We start from the raw sequence: 14,477 nt of genomic DNA on the forward strand, positions 1-14,477 counted from the left end.
CTTGCTTTGTGCTTGTTCTTTACTGAAACGCATGGTGTTCCGTATGGAGTATTTCTGATTTCAAAGAATGAAAGCAGTGTTCACTTCTCTTATTTGAGTGCCGGGTGTTGCTGTTGAAACTTCATTGACACAAAGAACTATGCGCGGCTTTTTTTTCTGGGTGGTTCCTTCTGAAAAGCTCCGCTGAGTGCTTGAGGCGTTTCTCTTACAAGGGTACGAACCAGTGCTCCGGGTATAAGCGGCCTCACGGGTTGGCCTACATTTTTTCGTAACAGACGCTGACACGATAAATTCCTACCAGTGAGAGGTCAACAGCTTCGCTGTAAAACGGCTTCGCGAAAGAAATCATTTTAGATCGATAGCTGAACCACAGATAGATGCGCGCTACCGAATGAGAAAAACAAGAAATGGCCCGCCGGCGCATTCCTCTGTTAGCGTGTTTCGTTTGTAATTCCGTCACGTAACAATATTTCCTACAATCATGAACCAACTGAGCTTAATTGTAGCTGTATTGCCCAACCTAGATTCCTTCACCCGCTGTCTCTAGTTAATCGTGTCGTTAGTGCGGATTTTTCACCATAACCTTCTTGCAATATCCCAGATGTCGTTTTTTTATTGTGCAAATTTTGCACCTGTTCACCACGCTTTATCCCAGAAACACTACAGATTATCGCTCGCAGCCCGACATAGAAGTAATTTAGGGCGCAAAAAAACGTTCCTTTTAAATCTAGCCCTCGTTCCTTGGTTGCTTTAATTGCGTGAATTTTCAGTAAATAATAGGCATAAGCCTATAAACTCCTCATTTTCTGTTTCTATGCAAATGACATGTTAAGATATAGTGAATCAGAATTAGCGTCCAAACACTCAAGGTTCCAAGGGTACGAGCGACGCATGTAGCGCTGATAAAACCAGATATCTCCAATGGCCTGCGTCTAGGCATGACACCTAATTGTACAGTGTCCTCGACTGCTGTCCTCCTTATCAAGGCTAAGACATCTGAAAATAATTACTCAAATAGCTTTGAAAACAGCTAAAATACATTGGGATAAATAAATGTACCCATTCTGGTGCTTTACCAATGTACGTTCTTACAGCGGCACTGCATATTGCTCAGGTGCCTTGCATTTTACGTGTTCGTACGTCAAAAATAACCGTGAGCGTGGACCTATGTCGGAAATAATGAAATACAGGGCTGAGCCACGCCGATGGTGAAGTAGGCTTCAAGCACGCTCTCCGTAATAAAAATGGTAAATAAGAATCAATAGAAAAATATATCAAAATACAATGTCTCAAGTATTTCGGTATAGTGGGCTTGTTATTGAGCAGCATATGGACTCACGAGCAGGAGGCGTTGCCACATCAGCAGAGGACAAAATGCAGGCCAAGACATATGCCCTTGATTCGCAAAAGCGCAATTGAAACGACTGTGGGGATATCTGCGACGTACAAGCGAAACACGGAATTGTGATATCCAGTTTGTATAAATACTAGGCCCACCCAAGCGTCATATCGAAGAGGTCGCAATCACGCACATTGCGTAGATTATCTATGATGACATTACCCCCGACATCATCGTTGTAAAGTTCAATATTGACACTTCAGAACCAGGCAACACATGGTTCTCTTAGCTTGTGCTAGAAATTTTTGGTTTGAATTGCCAAACCAATCCAAGTAACTCAACTACTCGGCAACGGTCATTTATTGATTTAATATTGACCAAGAAGCTGCCTAAGGTTGTAACCGAATCAAGCGTTCTAAATCATGGTAAATACAAAGCTATCGGTATTAGAATTACCAAATCATAAAAATTAATATACCTACGCTTTCTAACCGTGTCTGAGGTGCTACAGCACAGCTTGTCGACCCCCTGCAAATTTTTTTTTCACGAACTCAATCTTCCTCATTTAGGAATCTCAGATATCTGTGATATACTACATAAAGTTACCGTTCGTGGACTGCGGCGTAAATTAATGCTCTGAAATTTGCATTCTTTTGTCATTATTGCCATGTTGTCCACGGCTCATTTAAGCACCAAGGTCACGCTTTTTCTTGGTTTCCGTTGTCACGTGTTATGACACTACTGCTAGCGTTTTATGTGAAGTCGTCTTTCGAGACGAAGACGATTTTATGCCTAAAGTGCTATTTACACTTACATTTGCAGTGTTGCTACGTCGATGCTAGAAACTTCCGGTTGTGCATCACAAATATGGTTTGCATTTCGACTTTCTATTTTCAGTTGCCTGTTTTTGAAAACATACGTTTTTCTCGACCTGCTAGCGCGTCAGCATAGGAATCGAGTTCAGTGACAAGCAGTGCAAAGGCAAGGGAAAAGTAACGGAGGCACCTTATCGCCTGTAGATTCAAGAGCGCGATAGCTCAATGCACGAAAAGCGAACAACTGTACTAATAATTTACATGTACCGAAGAGTTCGCTTGGTGCACTTGCTGAATGCCGATGCCTTTCTTTCTTCAAGAAATATGTCCCATGTAGGCTAAATAAAAGTACTTTGAAACACGCTCCAATGCTGAAAGCGGTATTTGACGAACTTCATTTAGGATGACGGTGGTAAAGAATCTGCGTAAAATGGAACGCACATGCAAGAGCACGGGATGTGCAACAAATTACAGAACCAGGAATCGAAAGTAAACATTGTATGATCTGAAGGACGACGTTGTGCGCCTTTCTCCGGGAACAGCGCTTTTTTCCGAAGCAATAGCAAATATACTTAGCACACCGCACGCAAACAGACAACCGGTCGACCCAAACCTCCTTAGGTGTAGTTACTTGGGATAACGCTAACTTTTGTTAATGTTTAGGCGTTCTAAAACAATATATGTTGTTAAGAAGCCATGTTTCTGGTACGCATATATGGTGGCTCTATTGTCCATGTGATGAGTTTGCTTTTGTTGATATATTACAAGAGGGTATAGTGGGTTGAATTTCTTATTACATGAAAAGAATTATATGTCGTCATTCAGCCACATTCTAACACAGCCTTATCTATTGCGGCTACCGCCAGTTATTAATTCTACGTGACAGGTTCGTCCTCGAAAAAAGCTTTCAGCACGGACGTATATCGTGAGAAACACGAAATCTAACGCTTGAATGAGAATTTTCTTACATCATGTCCAATGACATTATTCACATTTACTTTCCAGCGTAAACGTGTGTGACAGCCCTTTGCCAAAGGTCACGATCGCTTTGATTCGTGACGAACAGAGCACTTCCACTCCGCAAGTTCGCCATTTCGCCAATACTCCACGGTAGCGTCACCGCTGTTCTTTGTGTTTACACTGTCCACGCCGCAGCATTAGTGATTACTCTCGCACCTCCCGCTGCGTCTATTTGTCGATAAGCGTTCGCCTAACTAGAAAGGTTAAAAATCAAACATCTACGTCCTAATGCTACACACCAGCGACCTTTACTGAAAAGCATTATAATTAACATGCCACCAATACCTTCCTCCGAACAGTTTCGTGGGTCGCCCTGCGTTCATAAACAAGTCCTTTACCATTACACATGTGTTTTTTGTTATTATAACCTGTCATCTGTACATGTTCTGTATTTCGTTCCACTCCTTTTGTTACGCCTTCGGGCCTTAAAATGCACTAAATAAATAAATAAATAAATAAATAAATAAATAAATATTGTGCCCTGCTGTCAAAATGAGCTCACATTTTCATTACCTTTGATAAGAGTCTCCGGCATAACCCAGCTTACTCGACCCAGCCACAAATCGGGGACATACATGCTTTAAATATATAGTTGCCAATTGCCTTTCAAAAATTGCATCAGCCTTTGAACAAAGAGTGAGCGGCATGTCCACGACATAACTTTAACGATCCGATGCCTGGCCTCATCAATGTTTATGATCGCAGTGCCATTTCTACCGGTTTTTTTTTTTCCGTGGGCGCCCATGGTAACATTTCGAGGTCGGCATCCGATATGCTCTCCCGAGACCAATACAAGACAGGTGACAGCATTGTCCTGACAGGTGATGATGGAGAGCCTTGTCGGTAAACAAATTTATATAGGGGAGGCGGAGAGGGTGGCGGAGGGGGCATAATGACACGTGTATCTTTCACCGGTTAAGAAATGTTCAGCGTTATCATTCGGACACAGCATGCGCCTTGTCGGCAAACAAATGTATATAGGGGTCGCGGGGAGGGTGGCGGAGGGGGCACAATGACACGTGTATCTTTCACCGGATAAGAAATGTTCAGCATTATCATTCGGACACAGCATGCGCCTGCATGTACCGAAAGATTCTCGAATGTTATAAATGTTTCAACCTGTTGTCTGATGTCACAGAACCTTATGTAACCTGGTTGTTTGAGCGACGCGAATTCTGTGCTACTTGCTGGAAGACATTGGGCACTAGCCATTACTCTAGAACCTTCGCTGACTCATGTATAAATCCGATGCACTAGACCCGCTCATGAGGTTTTGACGCTCACCGACCGTGTTCGCCGATATCGCTTTGCTTTGAGTGCAACTTGCTTTTATGAGCCCAAGATTGCCCAATAAAAAAGTTTATTTCAGCATTCATAGTTTTGCTGGTGTATTGTACACCGCCACCACAACGCGACAATAAGACTTAAAAAAAAATAAATCCCCCTGAATAATGCTTGCTAATTGCTCCAGCCTTAACTAGTATTGTCACCGGTTCGAAAGAAAGCCTAGGAAGTGCAGCGTCCCAGTGCTCCTTTATGTGTCGAAAAAGCTAACAATCCACTGAGTACATTATATGCGCTAACCGCAGAACAAACAAAGACTTGGGAATTCAAGAAATGTTAGGCTGTGCGCTGAACTTCGACTTAACCCCCCGTGGTTGCTCAGTGGCTATGGTGTTGGGCTGCTGAGCACGAGGTCGCGGGATCGAATCCCGGCCGCGCTGGCCACATTTCGATGAGGGCGAAATGCGAAAACACCCGTGTGCTTAGATTTACGTACACGTTAAAGAACCCCAGGTGGCCTAAATTTCCCGAGTCCTCCACAATGGCCTGCCTCATACTCAGAAAATGGTTTCGGCACGTAAAACCCCATAATTTATTTTTTAGGAATTCTTTTCAATGAAAGCAGACACTGCATATGGTTCAAAAACGTCCGTCAGCAATTCTAGCCTGTCACAGGTAATGGGTTTGTTCTCGTCACTGTAGTTTCTCCTCTTAACTGCCATACACAGTTTGAGGTGATAATTATCTGATCCCGACTACAGACTTACATTGACTGACTACTTCATTGGTCGATCAGAATTCCAGTATATTCGTATACTCGCCGTGGCGTTAGCGTGTATATTAAGGGGAGTCAATCTTAAAAACAGTGCTTTGAAAAGCACATCCTCATGCCGGTACTGGTAATTTTATCGCGTTGCACTAACTCAGGTGCACCATATTGAGTTAGCTTCTTTGTGTGTATATCTGTGGCTAGCCTCGCTTAACATAGTGGGGGAGAGAGGCAGATCTCCCACACAACTGCGTCACGGAGATTGAAAGCATGGGTCTAGCTGTGACATTTGTGCAGAGGAGTTTTCAGACTAAGCATTAACGTGCTGACGCCACTGCAACTAAAGTCATTGCAGCCAACCGAGCTCAATGCGACAGAACCAACATTTACCGAAGTGTGAGATGGGCAAATGCAGTTTAACATGGCTTTCAAAAAGGTGTAGATGCGGTAAGTGTCAAAAGCTACATTTCGTATTTCTTGGTACACAAATTCCTACCGCATTCGTCATGTTTGTAAATGTCATGGAGGGTGCTACTCCGGATGTTTATCGTATTGTGTATGAATGCGACGTACTAAAAGCGTTCCAGAAACAAAAACACGGCTTAAGAAGGTGACATCCTGGGAGAACTGGGTGCCGTCGTAGGCTAACGTCACAGAGACGCCTGACTCTGTACGAAGCTTCTCATGTAACATACCTATTTTTAAGAAAGAGCCACCTTTCTCCCCTGCAACAATTGAACCATCTTGCCCTTGTGTCATCACGAATTAGACTGGACGGCCAATAAACGCGTTGATGTTGCAAAATTATTCAACAAATTTCTGCGGAATATACTAGAAAACTAAATGTTGTAGATTGTTCTTCAGAGAATTTTTTCATCAGTACTCATGTTCATTGAGCAATGAAGTTGAAGTGCGCAGTTGGTCATGTTACGTTTTGTTTTCTGAAAAACTATTATACCACCTAGAAGAAAATTGTTAGCAAAATATTTTAAGAGAAACGTCATGAGTACATCTCCAGCGCACACGTTCGGCCCTTAAATCGGGTAGAGCCCTATCAAGCTATTCAGGCTTCCCAAAACTACTTAAGTGGTGGTTAAAATCCCCTTCGCCTTTTCCCATATCTTGTAAACGGCTACCTGTGCTGCTACAAGAATATGGTAGCGATGGACACAGCGCTCGATAGATACTGAACCTGTGCCTGCAAGTTTGGCTTTTCTGCCTTCAGGCAAGTGTCCGCCGCGCAACCTAAGTAATTGTAACATTGAGGTTATTCAGAAAATATATATTCGTTGTTGTCATATCGCGTATGCCCTGTCTTCCGTAAGAGAATAAAGTAGTGTACCCGAGCCTTTTTGTGATTGATAGATATAATTACGGACTTATTCCGACTGGGCAAGTAACCACGTCTTAATACCATAGCCTAACAGTCTACCTCATCAGTCTCACTTCAATGTGCAAGGATGAAAACCTAACTCGTACTATGGTAAGTGCTTTTGCTTTCTACCGTGTATCCACCATCCTATTCGTTAGTATGCGGTAGCGCTGTTATGAACGCCCCCCAATGCGAATTGAATTATAAAAAAAATGTAGTGTGCAGAAAACGTGCGCATTTCTAGCAGCCTCAATGTGGAACACTACTGCATTCAACAGCTCTTCTGTTCATGTTAAGGAATCTATGATCTCGGCGTACAACATAATAATACACAGATTATAAATTCGAAGTGTTGTTCAAAGGACGAACAAGTGAAGGTAGTAGTCAGGTTTAAGGTTCGGGTCGGGCTCCTTGGTACGTGTTCCACCGATACATGGTGGCAACATGCTGGACATGAGGCAGCATGCGATACAACTGTGGTCGCGCCGCCTAAACAGTGTTAATAGGCGTTCCGAATTCTGGCGTGATATGGAGCGGCCCCAGCGATACTGTGAGCTTCGCGCCTGGGTCGTCCACAAGACCAGACCACAAGACCAGAATTTCAGCTTTTCGCTCACTCTTCATTCCAATTTGTTTGATGACCAAGAGATGTATTCTGCGACGATCACTTTCGGCAGTACTATCGCCTTGGCCACCGGGCGGGCGCTGATAGGCTGGCTGAGCAAAACTGGACAAGCTGATTGGCTCCATGGGCACTACGTCACGCGAAGATGATAGTATCGCCGAAAGTGATCTTCCGCGAATACGTCCCCAGATGTGTACACCGCCGCTCAGCAGAAAGGCTGGTGTTTAGTGTGCACAATGGAGCGCACAATGCTAACAGAGGTAACGCTTAGCACAATGTTAAGCGGAAGGCAGAACGCTCCCCTGGCTTCGCTGCCGAGGTGACTAAGTGGAGCGTAGTGAAACGTTATTCTGGGTTCGTCATTTTTCCGGCCAAAATGACGGCGGGCTGCTCGCCTTCCTGGACACCCGATAGCGTGCGTGTATCAAACAGGGCCCCAGTCGTCTGGCAATAATTTCCGCGACTGCCGCAGACCATGTGACCTCATGTCCTCGGCACGCGGGCCGCGCATGCGCCTTTGTTACAAGTACACCATGGTGACCACAGCATGGACAACGGCTTGAGCGCGCCTCCAGTGGTCATATAATTTATTATTGCGAAAGCATTATATGCCTCGTTGCGCGAAAATCCAGTGTTGCTGTATGCGGCGTGACCGAAAGATGGTACCAAAAATGGTCGACTGTGCGAAGAGTAATCACAGGTAAAGAAATGCTGGGATTGACGCCAAATGTGTCACGCAGTATCCTACAAAAAAGGTAAAGTATTGCCATCTGAAAGAAAATTCGGTAAATTTTGGTCTGGGTGGGAATCGAACCCAGATCTCCGGGGTGCGAGACGAGCATGTTTGCGCGATTCCAAGGTGTATTTTTTTCTTAATTTCCAGCTTGGCTGCAAGCCTCAAAGGAGTTTGTGATCATAGATCACACTCGTTTTATATGTGGTAAAGTATCGAGCATTGACCCCACCTCTTCATCACACCAGCTAGTTATGGTTGACTAAAGTTTTGCGACACGTCACTGCCTCCGAAATTGCTTCGCATATGTCACTTGCTCTTCAGGTTTCATCGGTGCGGTGTTTACAGCGATGCGCTCTCGACTTCCAAATCACAAGTGTATAAAATGTCGATTGCCTGCTGCGTGCGTCATTGCACACGCCACGTCGTTACCTTCCACGCATCACTTGCTCCTCGGAGTTCATCGGTGCTGTGCCTGCTGCTATGCACTGTGTAGCATCTGCCTCAGCTGCAGCTGTGAAGCGTCGTCGCCCACAGAATCATGCAACAGAAGCCGAAACAACGGCACACACTTATAAAGACGGCATAGTCACGACAACTCTACCATTAGGCATAAAATAAAACTAATTGGTCTTCATCAAGATGATCAGAATGTTTCCAGCCTGTCGCCAATGTATACGCAAACACACACCCAAATTAAGCAGAAAGAACTTTAATGCATATTGAAAACATTATTCAAAAGCATTTCACCTGTGCGATTATAATTGTTTCGCATTCCCACACGTAAGCAGTCTTAAGTGTCCTTGCTGCTTCTGCTTCATTCATTCATTTTTTCACAGTACTTTTGAAGGCCGCCAATGAACGGGATTGTGTAGGGTTTGGTGAGGTAAAGCATAATAAATATAAAATTATCGCAATGTATTACTCGCAAGAAAAATACGGCGAAACATAGAAAAAATATGGTAACAGAGTTCACCAGTTAAACGGACACTAAACAGAGAAATGATTTCTTCTAGATGTGTCCTTGTTACAGATTACCGCATACCGTAAGTATTTCATGTCAGAAATGTATCCTCACTTCCGGCAAGGACAGGGATTATTTAAAAAAATTTAATGATGTAATTCAGTACAATAACTTCGGAAGAATATGTGAAACAGCTCATTTGGTTTTGCAAGCGGCTTCCAGGTACAAAGGCGTCCTTAGTCTTCTGTCAGTACCCCTAATATCATTTAAACTGCGCCTTGAGACCAATCAGCCTCAGAATTCAGAATGCGGTGGGAGCCTTAACGGGCGTAGGTATACCCGAATGTAAAACAGTTAATGATGGCCACTTCGGTCAAGGAATGAAGAAGTCAACTCAATAGAAGACACTTTCTTACTGCTTCCCATTGTGCTTGGGATACGTCAATTCTTTTATACACAGTAGAACGTACTTTATCACCCAAATGCGCAAGGGCTGCTGTTACTTATTGTCGTCTGGGTTTATTTGACTAAACGCACGTGAATGCCTCCTCCCTTCTACGCAAGCAGGTAACCATCGTAACTTTCTGCTGGTTGCATGTATAAGTATCATGCACTCCTCGTTTTCAGATCTAGCCGTAGCTTCGATGTTGATAATGTACGCGGAGCTGTTGCAGGCCAAGCCGTCTAGTGTATATCAAAGGCGCAGCATAATCCAAGGGCAACGAAAACGGCAGCATGTAAGGTTCGATTTGAGACGGGCGTGCGTAGTCCGATTCTTCGAGGCAAGACGTCAGAGCTATGATTACGAATGCTTACAGTCATCGAGAGAAATCTATTCAACTTTTGGGGGGTCCCATGACACCTCGCATAGCGTAACACGCAGTATTGTCGCAAAATAGGCGCAACATTTTTTTACTAAGTAGCAAAAGCTTGCGGGTAGGTATAGGTCAGCACAAACTCGATGCACTTGAGGGAAGCACGAAATAGGTGACAGTCTCTTTTGTGAGTTTTTCATAAGGGTAGAAGTAATGCCCATTGAAATTCACTGGAGAATGAAAACTAAGCGTAGGTGTAGTCTAGTGTGGCTTCCGGAGCTCTTCCTTGATCAAAGAAGCCTACAAACTTCGCACTGTAGAGAGGGTGCGCGTATTCGGCTAGTAAAAGCAGCGCCCTTCTATATCTTGACTCGATTAATAGCAAAAGAGCATATCATAGCGTTTGCCCCGTCGCAAAATTAATATAATAAGACGTGTTTGTCCCATCAGCAGAGGGGCAATTCTGTAGTATTCTACACTCTGGACCATCCATTTCGGAAACCACTAATAACCTGGAATTTATAGACCGATAAGGAACTTTCAACGCCAGACCAAATGTACTTGTCCACTAAGTCACATTTATAGAATAGCTCCCCAGGTGTATGAATGGCTTAAAAAGGAACTGTCAATGCAGCATTGTGTCTTCCAATACCTGCACAAATAAGATCTCGCCCCGAGTTACTTTAACACGTTTAGACCGTTTATAAAAGGCCGAAGAGTAAGAAGCCCCACATGTCAAAATTAAGTCACCTTAATAGCATTGAAGCTTATATTCGTCGTCGGGGATATAATGTAGAATACGACGCACAAACCCCACCTTACTCCCCGTAATTTATTTGGAAACACCCTTTAAGATAATCATTTGGCTGAGCCCCTTAACATACTTCGCTATCGCAGCTAACGATGCCCTTCGCAGCCGAAACTGACATATATTCTTTAAACAATATCATTAACAGATGTATGATGCAGCAATGCTTCTTTCATGCAAGGTAGACAACTCTATCTTTCATTAAATGTATTGCTCTCTCGTGAATTGAAACGACATCTGGAAATACAGCCTGGTGATTTGTTTAAGGTGTTTCATTGATGATACATTTCAGTCTCTGCCGTAGTATGTGGGGTTAATATGAAAACATATTTATTGCTAGAGAGAGAAAAAGGAGGCTAAGTGACGCTGAAGATGTCAGTACTGCTACGTGCAGGGCCTGGTGGTTCAGATGAGATGTTTGAGAATGTGAAACACCGAAGAATGCGTTAAATGGTCGCCCTTAGTATGAAACGCCACTAAATTGGAGTACATAAAGCAACTAGCAGTAAAAAAAATATGCTAAGGGAAATGGTATCTCATATCAGGACAAGCCACTTGTGAAGATTTCTACGCCTGCCCGCCAATTACTACCCATTACTAAGTTATTAAAAAATATGCATTCGTAATGGTCATTCTGCATATGTGATGTTTACGAAAACGAACACTGTGCAATAGACATGCCATTTTGTGATTGATTGGCATGCATGTAGAATACAGCACAAGCAGCAAATAGGTTCCTGAAAAACAATAGGGTGGCACTAAACTGAAGAACGAATGGCGATATTTTAATTTCAGTGGACGCATCAGGCTCCTTTCTAGATCAGTCCTTATTTACCTAATTAGGTAGTGTGCTGCACTGTTCTTAATAAATTGTAATGCCAATATAAACATAGGGGTTGTGTTGTACAAACAGCTGTGGGCTTTCGAGCAAACTGATTGGCAGCTATACTTCTGCAAAATAAAAGAAATCAGAGTGCTCTCTTAATGGTCTAATGCTTCTTTGGTCTGTTAATGCCAATACGTAGTAATACAATTATGTAATCCACAGCTTATAAATTCCCAGCTTCGAGCATAAGGAGAAGCATTCACAGTCATTGCAAGGTTCAGCGTTGGTCTCGACTTCCTCTCGCAGTGAACAAAAAGTTGTTGCTGCGGGAGTTGTTAGACTTTATGTCAGAACGAAGGCCACAAACACATACAAATTCAATATATCACGTAATAAAGCTCGCCCCATTTTGTCACCTCATACATTACATCACTATTGATTTCATGCACATGTTTCTGCACTTCGCGCTTTCATACCTCTGAAAGTTTTGTACAGATACGTCAGGGAGACTTGTTGACGCGAGGTAGTGATGCAAATGCTGGTAAAAGCAGAAACAGCCCCCTCGCATCTAGCAGGCATGTCTCAATGCATGTGTACTAAGGTGGCCCACCAGCCTTGCTACACACGTCAATCCTTGATGTTGCATGAGATAAAGCATGCGAAACCCTTCCCTGACAATAATCGCTCGAATAAAGCATTAGAAAATTTGAGCTTGTTCTTTACACTGCATTCACTGACTGACTGACCGACCGGGCTGGGCTGGGCTGGGCTGGGCTGGGCTGGGCTGGGCTGGGCTGGGCTGTAAACGGCTGAAGTAGGCAAATAACACTAATTGCATTAAAAAATCTTTAGGCTGTATAAACGACGCAACCATGATGAGGTACGTCAAAGAACTTTTGCGTGCTGCTGAGGACGTACGAGCACAAGTTTAGAGTTATGATGTAACTAGACACGCAGCACACAATTTTTCACACATGTTCAGCCTAAGGTATGGCTAGTAGAGTTATCACGGTCTAATTTTGTACTGGGCACAAAGGAGCAGAAGGTGCCACCGTTCACGGGGCGCACGAAATATCCAGTGCTTCTCGCAACCGCCGCACTCCGGAATGGTAATAATACATTTGCTTGCTCAAAGCTGGGCGCATGCACTCATTAGAGAGATGGGCGTGGCCTGCAATGGTCGAAGGGTTTGGGCTAGAATCGGCATCCCCATGGCTTGCTCTGTCAGCTTATATTACATGTCTAACCCAGAGGCGGAATAGCCGATCAAATGTCAAATTGTTGCAATGAATGGGGCACTTGTCAGGCTGAAAACTATTGATTAGCTGCTGCTTGAGCTAATATATATATATATATATATATATATATATATAAACTGTGACAAAGTGAGTTTTTTCAAAGGATACCACTCCCCCACTGATATACAAGCATCCGGCTGAACTACACCTGTAGGAACGCAACACGCCAAGCTAAATTTTGCCCCGACTGCCTCAAGCATCGTGCGACGACTGTGCCCGCTGGGCAAGTGACACATGTATGATCGAATAATGTATTTCTTCCTCTATACCACGGTACAAAAGAAAGCTGCATCCCTTTTATTCACGCATAAGAAAGTTTATATGATTCGCCATTCAATTTGACATCAACATCTTATAAAGTTTCTGTGCGCAACAATCTTTTGATAGCGTAATTCAATTGTGAAAGTATCATTAGTTGATCTTTAACCCTTTACTTCACCTTGTTGCATTTACGCAACATTCTGATGAACGGTGTTAAAAACCGACGCAAAGTCTGTTTAGAGCTGTCTGTACATGTTGTTGAATTTCCGCAACATTGTTCTGTAAAACGCGCCGCCTTGTGCTGCCATCTGTGCTCATCCTTCGCATCTCCTACCAAAACAAACGTGGTGGAGGCTGCATGCGCCCGCGAGCAAGGATATAGGCAAGTTTTGCGAAATATAAATGTACTTGTCCACAAGAAAATGTGCAAAAGAAATTCTTACGTGAAACTCCACATCCTCCTGACTCTGTAAATTCAAAAAAAACATTGTTGTCTCGAAATAGTTTGTTCCTGGCGGCGGAACGTTGCTATGTTGCACAGATGCAACAACGTGTACATGGTTCATTTTCTTCGGAAAAGTGAAATGGTTCCCAAACGCTGGTATGGCTGAGAATTTCCTCCTGATAGTGAAGGCAGTAACCTTTCAATTAATCACGGCAACCACGAGTGTAAGTCTGTTTCAATTTAATATGTGGGCAAGATGTTTTCTGGTCGAATTTCCTTTTTTTCTTCAAAATTATACTGTGGATCCACACATTACTGTGTCGCGTCGTCACAGGCACAGCCTTACGTCTGTGCTTTTATGTTTTGAATTTTGACAATAACCCGAAAACACTACATGGCTTCCTGGCTGCACGGAAATCTGCATGACATACTGCACGAAGTGTGGGAACTACCTGTGCTGCACAAGCATGTACAAGTGCTTCTGTTTGTTCCACACTAAATCATAGGTGCACCAATGAGTGTCACGTGCAAATAAGCATCTCAGAATGAATCACAATAAGTCGATCTTGCACTTTCAACTTCTTCTTTATTTGCACATTGTTGCAAATACGCAACATACCCTTTTTCTGCAAATTCAAACCGCAGAAATTCGCTAAACTAAGTTTCCATGGGAGTACAGCTACTGTTATGCTTCCCTACAACTCCATAAATAATATTTTGAGGAAACAAAAAATTGTGCAGTAAAGGGTTAATCTTTCGGATTCACCACTTGTGTACTGTAAAAAGTACCTCTAATTGTCTGATGTTCCGACTGAATACGTTTTGCAATAAAATGTGTGCAACGGTTGCTTTCAATCCCGGTTTCCTTAGCACTGCAGCCCAATGTTATGCATTACCCAATGTCCAAAGCTGGTGTGAGAGCTCCCACGTATGACAGCATACCGCAAATTGGTGAAGTTCCTAAATATTGCTAATCTCCATAAGACAAGCCAGTAAGGCGATCATTGATACCAGCTATTTCCGTCAACTGCACTCACCACTGCACAAGACAAATTTATTTGAACAGTATCAAAAGTAAAAATAACAACTTCAGCAAAAAATCT

The 14,477-nt window shown here is 43.3% G+C and overlaps 1 protein-coding gene across 1 annotated transcript in view; it reads left to right on the forward strand.

Annotated features, from left to right (window-relative positions):
- The first annotated feature begins 5,538 nt into the window (after positions 1 to 5,538).
- The window catches only part of LOC142563710 (uncharacterized), an 80,301-nt gene continuing 71,362 nt past the window's right edge, over positions 5,539 to 14,477 (forward strand). Inside the window, exon 1 of the mRNA XM_075674305.1 lies at positions 5,539 to 5,674. The gene's annotated coding sequence lies outside the window, so the exon portion shown is untranslated. The remainder of the gene's footprint in view (positions 5,675 to 14,477) is intronic.

The sequence above is a fragment of the Dermacentor variabilis genome, chromosome 11 (assembly GCF_050947875.1).
Source record: "Dermacentor variabilis isolate Ectoservices chromosome 11, ASM5094787v1, whole genome shotgun sequence".
NCBI classification, from domain to species: Eukaryota; Metazoa; Arthropoda; class Arachnida; order Ixodida; family Ixodidae; genus Dermacentor; species Dermacentor variabilis.